Source organism: Seriola lalandi, unplaced genomic scaffold (genome assembly GCF_002814215.2).
Source record: "Seriola lalandi dorsalis isolate HSWRI2012SDOR001 ecotype SW California unplaced genomic scaffold, Sedor1 jcf7180002055006, whole genome shotgun sequence".
In the NCBI taxonomy this organism is placed as follows: Eukaryota; Metazoa; Chordata; class Actinopteri; order Carangiformes; family Carangidae; genus Seriola; species Seriola lalandi.
In genome coordinates, this window is record NW_019525549.1 from 548,744 (window position 1) to 570,618 (window position 21,875).

Sequence of the window (21,875 nt, forward strand, 5' to 3'; positions counted from 1 at the left end):
AGCCAAAAATGGACTTGTGGCTCTTTGCATCTCTGTGCACATATGTCATCACCACCAAACAGCAATTGCATTTGCAAAGAAAGGCCTGTCTTTTTCTGCCCTGGCATGCTGGTGCCCCATATACATAAAAGAAGAGAGCCAAATCACACATTTCATCAATTGTCAGTATACTGTGGTATAACTACATCAGGGACAAGCAGACTGAAGCAGAGCAAGACGGAGTGATAGATGGTTGGAACTAAAGTAACATGTTGTGACAAGTCAATTTCACCCACTCTCTGGGGAACAATGAAGTAAAAGACCTGTAATTTTCAATTCAAAATAAAAGCCAGTTTTCACACAATCTGCCTGAAAACGAAACATTCAGAAACAAAATGAATGTGAAGACTGAGGTGAGTGTGAGTACAGACATGTGTGTGCTCTGTCCTTCTGCTGGTACATCAAAAGTAAATTCAGCCATCACTGCACACCCCAACACACACACACACACACACACACACACACACACACACACACCTATGCTCTTGTCATTAAACACAAACTACTGCTCTCTCACTCTCACAATCAAACCAACCAAACACATCATTATGTAGTCAAAGTCATCTAGGAGCTACCAAACCGTTACACATGCTAATTATTAATGTATTTTCATTCAATTACACACATGCATGCGGGCGCACATGCGCACGCACGCACACACACACACACACACACACACACACACACACACACACACACACGTTTGTCCATTTTTTTTAAATAAAAAAAAAGCTGCTGGATTTGTTTTACATATTTTTATCTGGATCTGCACCGAACTGTACAAAGTCCCAGATTTCAACACCATAAATAACAAGAATTTTTTTTACATCAAAATTCAAATAGTATATCCTGACAAATTCAGGAAAGTGTTGAAAAATGCTCCGTCTCACAGTGTTAAGGAAAGTGAATTCCTCCATACACCCCTCAAACTGGATCAGCACCAAAATGTTATGGCTTCTTCAATGGCCCATGACCCATCCCTCCACCAGGTTTGGTGCAAATCTGTTCAGTACTTCTTGCATAATCCTGCTGACAAACAAACAAAGAAACACTACCAGTCAAAAGTTTAAGAACACCTCAATTGTTCTAGTTGTTATTGATATTAATATAATGTAAGTCTAATGTCTAATGTGGTGTCAGGGCACTACGCAAAGCATAAAAAGCCTCGGAAAAACTCTAATCACTTCCTCGTGGTTGTCTGCATCTGGATTTTCAGCTTACATCCCTGTTCATCCAGAGTCAAATAAAATTTGACCCATTTGTGTGAAATGTTGTGATAATTGCTGTGTGAAGTCTTGAGTCATGGCTAAAAAGTGTTTTGTGAGGTCACACAGACTTTGACCTTCGACCTTTCACCACCAAAATCCAACAAAACATTATGTCCGTCGCCGGCACAGAGGTATAATAAATAATAAGGATCCTGCCCGGTTCTCTATGTAAATTACACAATTTTTACCTTGGTCAGTTTACTGTGTATCTTTGTTATGAATGATAAATATTGAGGGTTATTTAGTTATGGACTTGAACTGCTAAAATTTCAATAAAAACTGGAAAATTTGGGATCTTCTAAAACTTTTGCCCAGTAGTGTTTATTTCATGAGAAAATGCACAAATTATCAGAATCCATAAATTTTGCTCATACAACAAAACTCAGCCAAGAATGGAAACACAGACAGACTGAACATCGCTTATTCATTTTCAGTCTACCAGTTTGTATCACTCAATGTACAAACATGAAGAATGTGATCAGGTTGATCAATGCACACGTTTACTGTATAATACGATACATAGTAGAGGTTTGTTAAACTACTTTGTACTATATAGTTGAGTTCCCATGGTAATTACTCACGTTCCTGTTACTGAACTCATCTTGATTCCAATGAAAACATTTTTTCCTTGTGATAAAGTTAACTGTGATCACAAAGTGTCAGGAAGTATGACACAAAAACATGACAATGTTATGAACAGGATAAAAGCAAATCATTTTAATTAAAAGAACATTGCCTTTAGCCGTGGATTCCTCTTTAGTGTCATTGGCAAGTTTGCACCGAAAGTATCAACAGCAAGCGGCAACCTCCAGGGCTGAAAAATGAAGCCAACGCACAAGTGCCAAAAACTGCAGTTCCTTGAGGCTTTGAAAATCCCCATAGAATCCCATATTAAAATGTCCAACTTTACAGCAGAAATAAACATGTTTACAGCCTGGTACAAAAACACTTTTGGTCTCTATAGCTAATTTCCTCCTTCATGACAACTGTAAGGGGGGTGAATTTCTATATAACTCACCTGATTAGATTTGATTAAGGCTTAAAGTTATGTATAATTGAGGGTGTAGCCTCTTTGAGTGACAGGTGGGTGCCGTCACGGTTGGCTACCCACTTGGTGGCCAGCTGCTAATATTCTAGGAGTGACCTCGGCTAAACTGAGTCATGAAATAGGACCTCTTGGCCTTGTTTGCAGTGTCGGTGCATTTCAGAGGTTTTTTTCATGCAAATATTGGACAAATAATATAGCTGACTGTGCAGTTAATTGTACTAACAGAATGTCCAACAAGTCTGTCCTCCAGTTTTTGAGGTATTGAGAATTTTGACAAATATGAGAATTACGTCTTGCTCGAAGGCTAACCCAAGCTGACTATGCTAACGATGCTAACGCTAAAAAAAAAAAAAAAAAATTTAAATGTTTTAAGATTATTATACTCCAGAAGTAAGTTGCATTGAATTTGTTTTACATTGTTGTTATTAACACGAACAACAAAAGAATGTGCTAAATTTATGTAAATTGTATGTTTCATAAGTGAATATGGCATGAAAAAAACAACCGTCCTCCTGCAAAAGACAAGCCCACTGGTCAGATTACTATAACTCATAGTTTTGTTTTGTTGCTAGGCAACATCTAGTAGTCGCAGTTATTATGAAATGAGCAGAGGGAAAAGTGAGACAAGGTCTGGGTCGGGAGGAGGTGGTGGTGGATGGATGAATATGACACAGGAGAGTGATGTATGGTTGCTCAGGTTGGAGGAGTTGTTGGAAAAAAACTGCATTTGACTGTCACATGAAAAATAAGTGTAATACAGAAGAAAAGACAAAGCAACAGATAGAATATGAGGACTGTGATGTCTACCAGTAATTCAATTATGACCTGTTGAACACCAAAGTAATTCAAATTTAAATTTTCATTGTTTGTATCTAAAAAAGTCTGTGTTGGAAGTAAAAGAACTGATATATTACTTTACATATCTATTTGTCTGTGAAAAGTTTTCCTCCAGGTGATCAGGACACACTGGAGCAGTTCAACATGAAAATACAAGACAGTGAAGACTTCACTTCAACACTGACTGACTCCAGGCTACACACACCTTTTTTCATACCTTACAAATAATCAAACCAGGTACTGGTTTAATCATAATCATAATGTATTAATGTACATTACAATACATTGCATATACATTCATTACAATACATTACAAAATAGTTCATTAGGGCGCAGCTTGCTCTTTGATGTCGTTGTTAAGGTGAACTTATTGACGCACCGGCTGAAGATAGCAGCAGTGAACGTTGAGATAAAGTTAAACATTTCTTTTAATATCAACAATAATTTTAACTGTACATTTATACTCCAGTTGTCTTGCTAGCACACTGTTAAATTTAAAACCACATTCAAATACAAAGTGGTATATCTATAGAACTTATACATACAAACCACTGAATATCAGCCAGCTACTCTGCAATAATGTGAAATTTATTAAGTTCCTTTTATTAGGGAAGGGCATGCCTGTAGAACACCGCTGTGCCCAACACTTTCTCTTTCTCCAAGAGTTCTCATTCACAGGTTCTATTATTCTATCATCTTTTCATTTATTCCCAGGGAACCAAAATCATACAAAACAACTTATACATTTGTAACCTTTAATATTGATGTTTTCATGAATGAAAGATTTGAGCTTAATTTGTTAAACTGTTGCTTCTGTGGTGATAATCGATTTTGTTATATAAAATGGATCAGATTAAATACATTTCACACACACACACACACACACATTCTCACATTCTCTACTCACATGAGATGTTGAGACTATTATCTTTTTGGGGATCCGTTCGGTGTGCAGGTAATTCTTTGTTTTTCATTTTAAGTCCCTTTTATCCAGCACCTGACCCACTGGTTTGGATGTGCACATATTCTTCTCTGTTTAAACTAGTCTTGTATCAGAGCAGCAAACAAAAGGCACTCTCCAAACCGCCCTCAGGCTCTGGTGTTGGGTGCTCGGCTCCTTAGTTATCTTCAGGTATCAAGTGAAAATACTCCCGCCCTCACAGAAATAGACTCCGCATAATTATCCGTCAACGTTTTGTTGTCTTCTGACCTCTCTGAAGACATTTCAAACACTGTCTTGAGAAAGGTCAGAAGACTGAAACGTTGTGTGGGAGTATTTTTACTCTCTACTTAAACTAGATTTTTATTCCTCTGCGAAAGGGTTGAGCATTAATGCTTTATCTTTTATCTGCACTGTATAATTTGTTTGACCTTTCAATTGATGGTCCGATTTGAATGTGAAATATAACATTTTCAGTCGGTATTAAAGACAAAAGTTTTGCAAATATAAACAGCATGTATTGATTTGTGAACCAGAAGTTACCAATTCACTCTGAGAGAATGTTTTAAATAAAAGGACATAAGAAACAAAAAGGTGGACAATATCACAACTATATAACATGTAAAAGTAAACATATCTAGTCAAATAAAAGCAACAGACTGTGCCTGTACAAGTGGTAATCAGTGGCACCGGCAGCTGTAATCCTGTACGCACTAAGCGTAAATTTTCATCATCCTATCCTATTCATCCTATCTTGAAAATAAAATGGTGGCAACAGGCAATCCTGTCTTATTTTTGGCTGCATCCACTCACTAATGTTACGAGTCTAGATTGAACAGGAGAGCAGGAGATAAAGCTTTGATGCCCAGTGTTGACACTGCAGATGTGGAGCACTGGTGAACGTCCAACATGATACTGGAATTGATGAGTTTGATGTAACGTTCAGATGCAGTACGAACTTCAAACAGGCAGGAATACTGTTTCATTTTCATCGTATATTGTAGCAGCTTGGCTTGGTCTTCATGTTGTGTATTGTTATTACTGTCTTTAGTAGTTAGTTACACAACATGTTCTAAAGATGATGATGATGATGATGATGCTGAATGAGGGAATCTGTTGCTTCATGTCGACTTTCACTGCACGTTTTTCTCTGGTATATTCAATATAGTATATAACAGTGTAGTGTAGCCTGTTATGACATGCATGCAGTCAGCTAATCAGAGTTGATGGTGTGTCATAACTTTAACCTTAAAATACACCAATCAATCTCTCTCTCTCTCTCGCTCACTCAATTGTTCGATGAATAGACATATGTATGTGTGTGTGTGTGTGTGTGTGTGTGTGTGTGTGTGTGTGTGAAACCTAAAGGTAGCCTGCAAGCGGACAGGCGGTTGTTGTGTGTACTATGAAATATAATCCTGCTGGTGCCACTGGTGGTAACAGCTATGCCCATCATAGGCAGGGGGTGGCAGGGGGAAGAGGATAAATAGTGGGATTGTGGGGATGAGGAAGATCAGAGGTGGCAACAGTGTTATGGCTACAGATGTTATTATTTTTAAGTCAACGGCCATGACGGACAAAGATGTGTTTAGGCCTGATTCAAAAGCAGTAACACTGCTAACTGTAAGAAGATACAGTTCACCTTCGGGTCATAGAAGAAAAACATGGAGGGTGCTGGAGGTGAAGATGGTGTAGGTCCTCCATGGTGACCAGCTTGACGCTGTTCTACCTCACAGGCAGTGGGAACCCAACAGACACAGACATCCAGCATGCTGAGGCTGCTTCCTCAGGTCTCTGGAGCTTTGCGCCAGACGTAGGTGTCACCAACGTTCCACAATATGAATATGGAAGGAATATATATGGTAATGAAAAATAAAGGGTGGTTTAGTTTTTTATGTCAAGTTGGATGAAATGAAACAAGGGAGCAATACCTAAAAATATGGACGAGGGTCACTGAGTTTTGATTTTTTTTTTTTTTTTGTCCTTTGAAGACAGACAATGTCGTATCAGCTGTCAAGTAGCCAATACTGGTACTTACAGTTTATGCTGTGTGTAGCAGGAAGGTGTAGTGAGGGCATCACAAAGGCAAACGTACTGAAAGAAACAAAACATCTTGTAACAAATATAACAGTACCTTTCTCTCGCAACAGTCAGTCCACCATGGACTTTGATCAGTGTCAAAACCATAAATATGCGCACAATGTGAAATAGTGATGTGAAGAATTATGCACTCATGCATCTGCAATGAGAATATAAATCTAATCTAAATTTCTAGTTTGGTATAGTTCCTTAAAAGCCTAAAAAACAATAATTATACCTGTCCAAGCCAGTATCAATAAAACCTTTTTGGTAAGAACACTAAATAGCTGCCATCACATACAAGTTAGCTTATTGACATTCACTCTTTAAAAGTATAATTAAGTGACAGGCAAATAAACTAACTGAAAGTTCTGTGAAAATCTAAATTGAAATGAATTAACTGGCTAAAATTGTATTTAATCTTACACAGATTCATGTCAACATTTCTGCAAGCTCGACAAAATACCACAATTATATGTTTAAAAATCATTTAAGCATTTTTAAGCTTGTGTTGTAATGTCAATATCAGATGAATCATTATTTCAAGTTTTGTTGTATAGTTTCATCTTAACTTACCTCAAGTAAGGTAGGCCAACAACGCAGAGTAGCATATAGCTTAGCTTCTTAGCTTGAGCTAGTTTGGTAGTTTTGTGCTAAGTGGGCATGTTTAAGCTACCAGGCTTCATTCAGCCCACCTCAGTTCCAGAAACAGTTTTTAGATTAGCCAGCAGTTAGGCAGAGTCAAGCAAAACCGCTCTTCAGAAACCTTCAGGGCGATGTCACGGAGGCTACATCCATCTTTATATACATTCTCTGAACAACAGTAATCCCTTTCACACAACGATCCCACTACATTGAAGAAGACCCCTTATTATGTATTCTTTGCTTGTTTACACTGAACTGAACAAAGCCCGAAAGTGCTGGCCCAGTGTGTGAGTTTAAATAGATAGATAGCATGCCGGCGTTCCAGGACCAGAGGCGTGACATGTGACTCAACAGCGTTAGCATTTGTCCCGCTATGCCAGCTCTTTTTTTGCTCTGTGGCTACCGCTGTTGCCAGCATATAGGCGGGACAACAGTGTTTGCACCTTTTACGCGAGGCGGAATAAAGGCGCAACATTCCTGCTTGAACAGGCTATGCAGAAGGGGCTATAAAAAAATCAATTTTTTCTTCCTTTAAATAATTCCATTCTTTTGTCATTATTGATTTTTTTTGTTCGTTCATGATTTGCTTAAACGTTCCACAGATTCTATAAGCATTACTCAGAGTCACTTTGGGTCAACATATGGAACATATTGTTTTCCATAGAACAAAACAGTTAAACTCATGTTACTTCTTCATCTGGTGTGGCTTCATTCATCCCCTCTCTATGTTTCCATCTTTCTCTGAATTGCTGCGTTTTCCTCTTTCTCAGCAGCATTCCGTCTTTGACTCGTTCTCCATTACCATTTTAGAGATTGACTTAAGAATTTGATTTACTGCCTCCATTTCTCTCTTTCCTATTAGCTATGTGCTAACACAGAAACAACTATGTAGTGTCTGTTTATATATCCGAACTGTATTGTGAAGTGTGTACTTTTCCCATAGCAACCAAGGCTAAGAACTACACAACAAAAGACAGCATGTTGAAGCATTGGCCGAGTATGTGGTATGTGCTGCAGTATGAACGCAAATGTGTTTTTCAGGAAGCCTAACATGTTCTCACAGCTCTCAACAGGCAGAATCTATTAATTACACCTGTAAACATAAACAATAGAAATATTGTAACTCAACAACGAATAAAGCGAAATAAACACCCAGTCACTTCTGCCCAGTGAAACTTTCTCCACTCGCTTCACTACAGTAACAAGAGAATCACCACACATCAATTACACATCCATTCAGTGCAATTAGCAATTAGCTTCCCTAATTGGCAGTTAAGTTTACAATTACATCAACAATATGCTAACAAGACCTTGCTAATAACTAGCTGGATTCAAATCAACAAATGGCTTTGATTGCAGTAGTCTTAGAGGGCCTGGGTAGGCTTTTGTTTTCTGTAATGGAATAACATGTAAGATGTGTTAAATGGAAAGAACAGCAGTATTGATCTATAAAGAATCAAACACAATCACATTTGAGTTTACCAGCAAGGGCACGAACTGAGAAATTATCACACAAGAGTTATTCTGTAATGTATTTGATCTATACATTCCCAGCACAATCAAGTGGGACCCCAAAACTCTTTGAGCAGATGAAATAGACCATGTGCAGTGCACGCAAACACACACACACACACACACACACACACACACACACATATAGCTTAAAACGGGTAACAGCAGAAATAGAAACTCACTCACTCACTCACTCAACATTTCTCACTTATCCAAGCAAAGAACATCAACAGTCAACAATCAATCTAATCACCAGAAACAAAGATTATTTGTGAGGATGAAAAAAGATGTTTCATTAAAGTCATCCTGAGTAAACACCAGAAACGTGTGCAGCCCGACACAAGTGAACCATGCAACAGCATTTATTAGTACCTTGTATAGATGAACTGATGAAATTGTACTTCAGAATCGGCTTTACCAACAAAGAAATTCTTTCTCTCTTGGCTCATAAACACAGTGTAGTCGTCAGCATTAGGATTGAAGAGATTGTGCGAAAAACTGCGTCTGTTAAGAAGGAAAAATCACCCAAGCTTGGAAGAGGCGGCCACATTCGTGCAAACTGAAATAGCAGGTAATGGACCAATGCAAGGATATCATTGGTTACACCTGCGTGCAATTCATGTGTTGTATCACAAGACACAATAAGACTACTGATCAAGTTGTTTGATCCAGAAGGTGTGGAGCTCAGGCAGGCGGCGTCTGAGACACAGGCGCTACCGCAACAAAGGCACCAACGCGCTGTGGCACATGGATTCTTACGATAAGCTGAAGCCTTACGGCATCGTATTGATGGTTTTAGTCGCTATGTAGCGTGGATGGAGGCCTACAGAACAAACAACAACCCCAAAGTAAAAGCAGACTACTTCATCACATACATTGCGCGCTTGGGAGGATGCGACTGCGCGCTGACAGGGGGACAGAAAATGACAATGACTTGATTGAAAATCCTTCCTCTTCTGAGTCAGTTCGACTTTATTCTTTTGACTTTTTTTCCGCAAGTGCATGATGAAAAAAAAAATCTTCCTCCTCATTTTTTTTTTCTCATCTAATACTCCTTCGTAAGTTCCTCCCTCCAGTACTATGGGATTTTTGTTCCTGTTTCAGTGAGTTTTAATCACCTTCCTGCTACCAGCATGTCCTTTCCTATCTGTGTTACTGCCAGACAACCTTGTCATCTGTTTTGTCTGTTTGTAAAGTCAGCTTTTATTATTAAACTATCTTCACTATACCTGCCAGTCTTGGAGTCTGAAGGACTTTCAAGGCCCAATTCCCTCAAATTCAAGGACCCAATATTGAGACGCTCATCAAGGTTGATTACAACACTAAGAATTTTTATAATGAGAACTAGCAGCTTAACAGAAGCTCACAGACAACAATTAAAAAGAGAGAGAGCAAAACACGGTCGTGCTGTGCTACAATGATGGCAGACTACATGGTCTCTTGTGCAGTATTTTGTGTAAGCTACCAGCCAGCTTTCCTGACTGTTCCAATATCTGCTAACATGCTATCTGCTCCTAAATCAGCTAGCTCCAGTCCAGCTCGCCACCAGCCTGAAGAGCTTCCTGTTTGATCCAGATCCTGAAGACCCTGAGCGGTCTCCTTTCCCGGGACTTGCATCGATTTTCCAGGAAGGTATCTGGGGGTCAGAGCACCTAGAAGGAAGGGTCAGTCACGGAGATGTTGATCCTATGTTGATCCCCAGCGTCACAGAGCCTCCACTGCCCAGCACCATGCCCGACACCCAGCTGGACCATGAGCTGGACCCTGTGTTGTCTGTTCCCGCCGTCATCCTGCCAATGTCCCACTTGTTCCTGTATCGGAGGTCATGGCCGATGGCTCATCTCTTCCTGAGTTGGTGCTCTCAGCCAACATAACAGCTGTTCTCCAATCAGCAGTCCGGCCGTCTTCTACTCCTGATGTCCTTACGGCCGTCCGGCCAACACCAGCTCCAAATCTCCAAATCAAGGTTCTTTCTGAAACACTGCTTGACCTCCCAGATCATCAGTCGGCCATCTTTTCTGTTCATCTTTTCCTCATGTTCCTGCTACCAGCGTGTGTTTTTTCATACATGTGTTCCTGCCAGTCAACAGTCATCTCATCTACTTATAAGCCTGCTTTTGTTCTCAAAGTATCTTCACTATATCTGCCAGTCTTGGGGTCTGCATGTGAGTCCAAACTGCCTGAGCCATTACACCTGAAGCAAGTCCAGATGCCTCGTAAAGCACCAGAAATACCATGACCTGGACGACTAAGATCACAAACAACAGATCCAATGCACTTCCTCCACCCTGACCCACCTCACCATGCCACTTTGACTTTGACCTCCACTGCACAGCACCATCAGGTCCTGAGTCAGCTTTCTTGCCAGACACAGTCTGCCTGCCCTCCACTCCAGTCTCCACTCACATCTCTGGTTTCCTGCAACCATCCAATTGTGGCGATTCTATGGTAGGACCCGCTGAATTCCTGTTGCCATAAGCCAGCTTGACACGCCAGCACTGGGTGCCTGCTCTGGTTTCTTCGCTGCCACCCTTCAGAGAACAGTTCTGCCTTCTGGTGGCCCTCCAGAGTGTCTTCATCCATCTTCCAGGTCTTCTCGGCTCATTTGTCATGTGCTCCTGGTTGATGCTTTTTGCTTTTGCCCAGTTACAGTGCAGTTGTGTGAGCTGCACCACCCTGCCTCTTCTAACAGCTACATGAGTATCATGTTTTACCTGTGAGGAAGATGCGAGACGTTTTGACAGCTATGTCAGCCGAAGAGTCGATCACAGAGGACAGAAGTAGAGGAGCTTGTGCCAGCATCAATTTCTAAATGAGTTTAGCCAACTTCACTGACACTCAGGCCTGGAGCTGTGAGCATCAGAGCAGCCAACAGAGACAAGTTGCACTGTTTAGAGACAATAACTGATTCGCATATTTTAAAGCCTGCTGTTCTGTTATCTTGATTCTCTATGTATGAAAACAGCACGGCGATTTGGCCGAGAAACTGTGAGTGACTCGAAGACTTCTCAAGTCATCATCTCCCTCCTTCATCAGATACTTCACCGATATTCAGGGCTCATCAGAGACAGAGAGGAAATGTAAATACATACAACCTTTTTGTCCCTTCGGTAAAACTTCGGTAAAGCTTCTTCTCCACAGAGAAGCTGCTGTTGGCCTAGTTTGTCTTGAGATGCAGCTGTATGCTCTGTCATAGAGATGGCAAATAAGCACCAGAGGGGGTTCTGACACGTATACACACACACACACACACACACACACAGTGAAACAGTATTGGAGTATAGAAATGGATGGTTAATTACACATATGATGGATGCACAGGTGTGATGTACATTATTCACCTTTCCTGCTATAATTGTATTTTTAAAGAAAGCTCAAAACTTCTCTTTTCACCTCAGCCTTTAACCATCAATGGTTTTAACATGTTGTCATGTCATTTATTGTATGATTATTGTTATTATTATTATTAGAAGTAGTATTAGTATTAGTATTATTATCTAATATAAAAAGTCATTCTTTCCATCCTAAAGATTTCATAAATGTCAATCCAGTCATCCACTGTAGGTTTTTCTGGTTTTAACCACTTTCTAGTAACGGCTTTCCTGCAGCGTTTAGAACCCAACATTAACAAAATAAAATAAAGAAGAATCATTTTCTGGTGGCAGGGTGCTCATATACAGGGTGAGTGGGAAAAACGTTTTGCAAAACTTTAGGAACTTAACCTTGGTAATAGTATACAGTAGTAAATTGTATAATATCTTTTTTTTTTGTCTTCTTTTCCTCATACCCCCTTTTTTTAAAAAGATATTTGATTATCATGCAGGTACACCCAAACATTTGGTTTTAGTCATTTGGATTAGTTTGGTTTTCTGTTTCGTATTTTACTTATTTATTTATTTTATGATTTATTTCATTGGTCCTCAATTGCTTCTTATTATCTATTTTCACACTGATCCATTACTCTGTGTCACAATTGAGCCATGACACTGTATGAATGGATCACAGAGTAACACAACAAACATAAAATGCAGACTATACATTTTAAATATATACCACAACAATGATAAGTATTGATTGATCGGTTGGTAAAAAATTACAGTGGACATTTATAAAATAACAGCATTTTTCACAAATCCCTGATTTAATTTTTTTACAAATCAATAATTTTGTTGAGAAAAGATCATCCTGCATCTGTTCATGGTTCTTTTTCATTGTCTGTTTTTTTTTTTTTATATGTGCATACTTTTGAGATTTGTGACAAACATGAATATATTGCCTGTGCATGGTGTTGCCCTACACTGTGCATTCAGAAAGTCTCCAGACCCCCTCACCTTTTTCACATTTTGCTATGTTGCAGTCTCGTGCTAAAATCCCTTAAATTCAATCTACACTTAATGTCCCATGATGACAAAGTGAAAAAATTGTACAAATGTTAAGAAATTTAGTAAAAAGAAAAAAGGGAAATATCACATAAACGCGAGTACTGAGACCCTTTATTAAGACACTTGAGCGAAGAGTGCAGCAATTGTGAAACAGGAAAACTCAAACACAAAACAATGTTTGCAGAGATTTGAAATTTGTTTTCAGCCAAGCCAAACATTACGTGAGCCTTAAAAACCTTGTTTCAATCATACAAAACCTTTTTTTTATTAAATGTCAAACAGAGTTTCAACCTTTCAAACCTTTTTTCTTTTATTTGCAGTTTCAAAATATGACATGATGAATCAATGTAGAATCCTGAATGAGGAAACGGCTATCGGATAAAAAAAATCAGTGGGGCTTGGCCGACACGGTGCACGGTATCCATGGCAGGACAACACGCCGCGCTGCTTCAATTTCGCCAAACAGCGGCTCCACGCTAGACAATGCTACTGGGAAAATGTTTTGTGGACTGATGAAACTAAAGTTGAACTGTAAAAACCTGCAAGGCTCCGTATGATGTAAAACATTCACTGTATGCCAACATGAACACATCATCCACAGCTGAAGTACAGTGGAGGGGGCGTCATGGTTTGGGGCCTGTTTTGCTGCCTCTGGGCCTGGACAGTGTTTGTAGAGGAGATATTATCTCTGGCTATGGAGATGTGAGGCCGTGGACGTGGAGTGAACAGTGTGTGAATGCTACTTTATTCAGTCTGTCCCTGCTGGGCGGCTAACACCAGCTAACCACCCGCTGTCTGCAGATATCAGGCTGATGTCCTCTCAGCACAAACAGCGCAGAGGAACTGGTGAGCAGATTCTGTCCTGGATGTGCTCAAAGTGATCATTAACATGAATGTCTGCATCGCTGCTCACAGTCCATGTGTAGCTGTATGTAAAATGTTATGTTTTAATCATTTTGCATTTTGTAAGAATAAGAATCTCTGGTCTACAGTTTTATACTGTGAAATTCAGCCTATAATGTGGACTTTACACTATTTTATGTTCAAGGAACAGTGTTGCTGACTTGGATGTATAAGAAATTTAGGTTCCCAAGATGAATTCTGAGATGCAACATTGATATTTATTTGATATAACTGACTCATCAAGATTCAAAGGGAATCAGTTCTCTACTTTATGAATCAAATTGAACCAAATCAGGAGATAGCTGTAACGTACAGTACATGACTTCTCATTGTCTAAGATAGAAAAACTTTCTGTCAGTTGTCAGAAAAAAACAAACAAACTTTTTTTTAATGTAAAACCACAAATGCATAACAACGTCCCCAGTAAGAACACGATGCCTGTGTGTATGTAAGATCATGTGTGGTTACACCATGAGCTCGAGTCCGCATGCATATGTGTTAACATAGCGTAAAATGCCAACACACTTAGACAACAGAAAACCTGTCAATGTGGGCATTATTGTGTGTGTGTTTGTGTGTGTGTGTGTGTGTGTGTGTGTGTGTGTGTGTGTGTTTGTGAGCACACTGTTCTGTTTAAATCACTGTGGGACTTTTTAGTGTTTGGTCAGACAACATCATATATCATGGTGGTTATTATAACCCAAAGAGCTGTCTGAAAAAGAACAAGAAAAAGTGTGTGTGTGTGTGTGTGTGTGTGTGCGCGCGCGCGTGCGTGCGTGCGTGTGTGTGTGGAGAAGGGGGGTTGAGAGAAGGACGAGTAGGTAGACAACAGCAGAGAGAAAAAGAGAGAGAGGAAGATAACGAGGAATTTGCTTGAATTTTTTCAGTTGAGAGAAAAAAGGCCTAGCGACTTTTTTTCTATTGATTAATCCATCTGCAATTTTACCGGTTAATCAATTATTCTAAACAATTCATTTTCCACCCAAAAAACATCTGACGTAGAGTAAGCCCTAGACACTAATAAAATGAAAAAGAAGGATGATATTAAAAATGTCTCCATACTAATGAATAGACGTCATGTAAAAATGAAACAATCCACATCTGTGCGTCTGATCTCACTGAGCGCCATAAGAAATAATGATCACAAAACAATGCTGGTTAAACTTATTGAAGGGTTGTTCAGGCATGAAACCACTAACCAGCTGTAGATATTTTATATTTATCTTATCCAGGCCCTTCAGTCCGGCTCTGACTGTTACTAGTTGCTCTTCATGACTGAAGAACTGTGTTTTTTATTTTCTTTATTATGTTCAAAACAGGATTAGTTGTGATTTATATTTAAATACAACTAAACACTGTTTGTAGAGCAGCAACAGTAAAGTTCACAACAAAAGGGGAAGGGGGGGGGGGTCTCAGCCTGTGGCCCAGTTTACAGCAATCTGCAACATTTTACAGTTCATGGCAAACTAAGATCATCAGTTAGACCACATACACACATCTTTCGTTTTAGCTTTTTCCTACCAATTAGCCTTTAGCCTTTAGCTTAACCGGCGCTGTGACTGTGTAAAACATGTAAAACATCTGAAAACAAAACATTTGTAGTTGCTTGTTGAACAGGATGTTTGATAAAGTTCTTACTGCCCTTTTATTTTTTAATGCACTCACAGCGACATAAAGTACAGTTCACCTGGCTCTGCTATTTGCTCTGTGTGTGTGTGTGTGTGTGTGTGTGTGTGTGTGTGTGTGTGTGTGTGCGCGCACACTTCCCCCAGGCAGAGCACAGAGGAGAGCAGAGCAGGAGAAGCAGCACGACCGTAAATGATAATCTGTGGCAGTGAATGTTGATGTTCCCGCAAATAAATCAATACACGGGAAACGATGTGACGATTTCAAATTTCGTTCATCGATCACGGCGACTCGCTACAGCTGCCTCCGGTGTTTGAATATGTTTTCATATGTTTCTAAATCCTCATTCAAACACAACATACACAAAAACACAAAATAAAATAAGGAGGAAAATGTTGTCATTGGAAAAAATATTGATTATTGGATGATGTTGTATCTTTGTTCGTGGCTTTGTCACTGTTATAACATTGCTGCTAAATCTTTGCTGACTATTTCTGTCTTTATCATCACTATCTACAAACAGTAAATGATATATGTAGGTCAGGACTACCCACACAAGCAGATGCAATAACAATACAGATGAGAATATTGAGAGATTGTCAGTTATCATCACCAAGCAAACAATCACCAGCAGAAACAAGACACTGACCACGCGAGTGTAATCTCCTCGTTCTGTTAACGGTTACTTCAGAAGAGCATGTCCACATGTACGTCAGTAAGGATTTACTATAAAGACACAGTCATTTGGATTTAGCTTTGTTTAATGCATGCAACTGCCAAACATGTATAGGCCTACATGAGCCAGTTTGCCAGATTTATATTATACATACACACACACACACACACACACACACACCTCCGCACACATTCAGTAATAATTTCTACAACACTGCACTGAAATACATGGAAACATAACAGACAGGAAAAAAATGGGTTTATCAAATGTTTCAGACATCCTCCTCCCTCGTTTCTTTTCCCAGCTTTGTGAGTCCAGAACAGTGGTGATAAGCTGCAGCTTTTAGCCGGCCGACAGAGTAAAGCATGAATGAAATGAAAATTGAATAATGTGCTCCAGCTCTGTGTGTTGGCTGTTTATGGCTTAAAACGCTACTTCCTGGGAGTTCCACCAAGTCCCTGTACAACGAATCAGAGCCAGTACCGTTTAAAGACCTAAACTCAGCCAGTTGTCCTCTGGACCGAGTGGGCTGTGAGCGCACACACACACACACACACACACACACACACACACACACACACACACAAGCATACACAAACACACATGAGCACACTGGCCTATTTGGCACCTGTAGCTCTTTTCCAGCCCTTGCAGCACACATAGTATTTATGTTTATGCAACTGTGTGTGTGTGTGTGTGTGTGTGTGTGCTGTCATACATCATTACCTGTGCGGGCAGGTGTGATGCAGAAGGGAGCCTTACATTGAAGCATCAGTGTCGTTCAGGACTGGACAGCAGCACACAGTGCTAAAAAAAAACAACAAAAAAACAAGCACGTTAGTAAGAAATACTAAAGGAGTCGGGATCTTACTGGTCCCAGTATGTAAGCCCAGTGCAGCCATTCATTCGGAGCAGGCTAGGGGCTGGGTGTATTAATAATAATAATAATAACTAGAAAATTCCAGGGATATTTTGAGTGCCACGGGGACTGCTGCCGGGTTAGGGTTAGGGTAGAAAATCTTCTCTGTGTCACTGTAGCGATGACATCCGCCCCGAGGCGCTCCTCTATTCTAGCTGTCGAGGAGTGACTCGGAGCTGAGCACCCGTGGCACTAATAATAATTTTATTTATATAGCACCTTTAAAAACACAATTCACAAAGTGCTTTGACAAACAAATCAAAGCAGTGAAAGTCAAAAGCAGGACAGAAAAAAGGTAGAGTTACTGAAGGAGGACAAACAATATATTTCAATATAGGTAAAGACTATTAGAGGCAGAAGATCACTTATAAAAACACACACATAAACACAGTAAAAGTAATAAAAGGGTGATATGGAGACGATAAAAAGATAAAAAGACAATTAAAAAAGACGATAAAAAGAAATCACATAAAAGTCTATAAAGATTTGTGAAAGCGTCAGTTTCCAATGATATCATTAATAAACTGGGCACACAAACAAAATCCAACTCCAACTCACTAAGCTTTATTTTACAGCATAGGGATGTTCAGGTTGCTATGGATTTTAGGACAGTTCCCACTGTTTTCTTCTGCATGTACAAAGCAAGTGGTCAAAAGCTTTCTCCCAGAGCCAGTTGCAGCACTTACTTAAAACACCCACGATCTGTAGGAAAAATAAGTTCTAACCTATTGTGAGTATATGCTAGGAAGAGATTTATCACTTTAATTGCATATAATCTTTAACTGATGGTTTGCGTCATCAAGTTGTCAGGTCTGTGCTTGTTTGGTCAAACACCCACAAAGATTTTCTTGTCTGGAGCTTCTGTAATGTCCCATTTGTCAAGTATAATTTAAACATGAGGAACATTGGAAGGGGAAATAAGGACACAAAGTAGCACATTACAAAAAAACGCAGGGTGATTTTTTTCGCAGTTCAACAGGCATCTCAATTTTGTGTCTGGTGTGATCTCAATTTTTCTGTCATCAACTGTAACTCCCATTTACAGTATTTCTTAGGTGAGACGAGTGGAGGGGATTTCACTATCAAAGCAAATAGGGATAAAGAACCAGAGGAGAAGAGAGTGAACAGGCAAGAAAATAAAACTCCACAGAGAATGAAATGGGTTGGTACTTAATCTGAGGTTGAGGACACTACGAAATTAACAAGACTAGGTCAAAACCTGATACATGTCTGGACCCGCCTCTGGTCAAATCCTAATTTCACAACTGACATGACGTTGTCTAACAAAATCATCAAACACAAGAACTAAAGACAAAGACTGTAAAATTATCAGAGAGAAAGTTAGAAGAGACACATGATCTGTCTTATTTTTACAGTTATTTTTCAGACTTTTCCTTCCTCTGTTTGATACGTAGAGTTGGTCATAGTCGTTAGTACGAAGCCTCGTTACCGATGACTTCTCTCTCTCCCTCCTTCTCTCCTGCTCTCTCTGCTCGGTGTGTCTTATGTTTAGTTCTTTCTCTGCCTCCTTTAGTAATAATGATACATGTAATGAAAGCTGTTTATTTGCTGCAATGGAGGTGAGGCTCAGTGTATTGGAAGTGCTCCTCCTCTTCCCTACAATTCCCGAGCAGCCACGAAACCAGAGCTGCTCGGTAGACTGCGGTTCAGCACTCCGCCGACCAGTGGTGGAACTATCATCAGTCAGTCAGTCAGTCAGTCAGTCAGTCACGACTATAGGGCTGGATCTCGCTGTTGCGGTCCAGCCGAAAATGGGAGCAGATAAATGTGAGTCACACTCAGCTGACACACAGTCAACTGCAGTGACACAATCAGCAAGCCTGCGCACAAATATTAAGTGTTTAATAATGAGCAGACACGCTCAGTTGTAGTTGTGTCCTCACAGATTCACAACAGCGAGTCACTGCTGTGAATCCGTGTTCTGACTATTTGACCCATGGCAAACATGACTCGTCAGCCCAGTCCGTAAAATGGCCACTAATTGCATGTCTTTGTGTCTCTGCCTTGTTCATTGATACGTTGCAGTTTCCTGTGTCTATTTGTAAGTGTCACACTCTCATATTTGTTTGTGCTAACACCTAGTCAAATTTTTACACATTTCCAATCTTTGCACCACCGCCAGAACACATTATAAATCAGCACATCATAACAGACAGAGTGAAACAGAGAGACAGATAGAGGATCTGAAGATAAGTCACACACAAAAATACACACAGAAGTAGACTGCTCAACAGGACTAATGATGCAACTGTCTCCACTACATTTGTCTCTTTTAATGAACAGAATTGTTCAGAGAGACTGACCTTTCTGGAACTAACAGTGCATTGTTTTGTACTCATCATTCACTCAAATAGTTTAATCACAGAGATATTTTTCTTGCTTTCAAAAAGTGAATAACAAACTGAAAACAAAGCGCTCCAGTCTACAGTCAGACCTAGGTTAAATTCGACATAAATATGACACTAAGTGACATGAAGCAAAGTTGTGTTAGGAAAACAAACAGGTGTCATGGATAAACTGCAGAGTGACATGTTTAACAGATGTTGATTTTCATCATGTTAGAGTAACAAGACACAAGGTGGCGCTCACTCTAATGGCAGCAGAGCTACTTGCAAAACACATTGTTTGATAATGTCTTTAATACTGAGCCTGATCCAGAATTTATTTTCATTATAATTCTATACATTTCAGTTGTGGTCTAACTTAGGCCTAGCCTACAACAATGTTGGTATGGTTAAATATTTATGAATATGTAATCTGAATAGTTTCAGCTTGACTTTTATAGTTTTCTATGATTTTTTTAAAAATGTTTTTCGGATTTATCCCTTATTGACACTTAATGTCAGCAAGTATCACTTATTGAGTTTGCTAGGTGCTGTTTGTGTGTTTTAGTCAGCGAGTCGCATTGCTGTGAATCAGTGACCTGTTGAATTCAAATGAAGTGAGTTTTATATAGCTATTACTGGCAGCATTTCCCATACATTGATTCATTTGTAGCGACCTGACTGCTACATATTGATTTTCTATCCATCTATTTATTTCTTTTTTATGTTTCAAATAGGTAAAATCTTACTTCATTGTAGCGCTGTGCTCAGCCTCTCCTTGCCTCTCTCCCTCTCTCTCCCCGTGTCTCTCTCTCTCTCACAAACACATTGACAACAGACCCGTCCGTCACTGACTGGTCATTGGGAGCACAGAGAGAACTCTCGCCACATCAGTGGGCCGGTGGACTGTTAAAAAATCCATAAAGTTTTTACCGCCCTTGTGTGTCTCTTTACTGGCCCTCTGAGTGTGCCTGTCATTTAGGGTGCACATGAGATCGTGCTATGTGCGTGTGCCGGGTCTGGGGTCACTGGCTAATCATAATATGTACTTGACCCTCACCAAGCCGACCTGAGTCGGTTCTTATTTGTTTGACACATCATGAAGCTATGGAGCTGTACTTGGCAATACTTGGCAATTAAAATATTTGCAGTGCAGTCATTTCATAATAACACCTGTAACACACGTCAGTTTCCATCACAAAGATTTGAATTCTGGGAGAAACACTGAGAGACTTTTTTAAAAGATGGCTTTCCCTGAAACTGATTCTGCTCCTGAAAGACTCACTACTGTACATAATTTCACGAGTAGCATAAAAGCCTCATTAAGAACTTGTAAATAAATCAACACTAATCTTTTTACGTCACATCAAAGGAATCTGTGCTCAGATATCACATCCTTATGGGCCAATTCTGCTACCACTGGACCAGGTGGTGAAGCTATCAAGGCTGTCATTGAAATGAACACGTGGCAGCTTGGACCTGGACTCATAGTCAGTGTGCATATCTGTGTACTTTCATAATAGCTTTAAGTAACACATTCATATTTCATAGACCTTTTAGCATTAATGCTCCAAACTATGCACACAACAATTCTAAGTTACTGCTAGTATAAGAATGTGGACCTACAAAATTCAAGTTAAATATGACCACTGTTTTTTTCTGTAAAAATCCAGAGACTGTCTTGCAATGACATCACAGCAACAACAATGCCTGGCAACATGTTGATGTTCTTACCCATGAGCACTCAGTACATACTGTACTACATTATTGGTGCAGAATTTTTCAATGAGGAAATCAGCATAGATGTGTTTCCAGCTGCTTTTCTTTCAGTTTTTTTACATTTCATGTGGGAAAACAAAGTATTGTTAAACAAAATATTAATCATAGCAGAGTATCTTTACATAGGCCTACTTTAAAACGTGTGGAGGGGAATTTTAAAAGTCCCATATAATATAAGGGTAGATGTCCAAGTGTCCTATATTAACAAAGTGAAAGTATCAAAGCGCTCAGTCCACAGAGAAATGCACACAGCCTGTATTCAGAAACTGAGCCTTAAAACCAGCCGTCAGGACTTCTGGAACTTTGTGATGTCACAAAAAAGCAGTCACCACTCTCAGCAACGCCTAAAGTCCCGTCCACCTGGGTCCACGACCCAACGTCCCAGGATTTGGTTTCTCTGAGTGTTTATCTTTATTACACTCTGAGAGGTTCAGAGCCGGTCTTCTGATCGGCTGATTATAGATATCAAATCATCAAATAAAAAAGACCTTTGAGGAAATTGCTTAAGAGATGCAGAAGAAATAAAGAAGAGGATTTTATCTTCCTCTTTTGTTGTAACAATTGTGTCTTAAGCCCCTTTTCACACTGGACAAAAACACCCACTAACAGCAGGTTTTTGTCATTAATGTGAAAGGGCTCAATCAGCATTCAGTCCCAGGTCAAATGACTCTGCAGGAGTCACAGGTATTTGATGTTAACTAGACATTAATTCAGCATTTTATAGGAAAACAGTTTCTGCCAAACACACACATTCCCAGCTGAAAAGAGTATTCCACTACTAAGACATTTTAAGACTGCTAATGCCAGAAGTGATTAATCTGATGAAAGAAAATCTGAAAACAATCTGCACCACATACAAAAGAAAAATACTTAATTT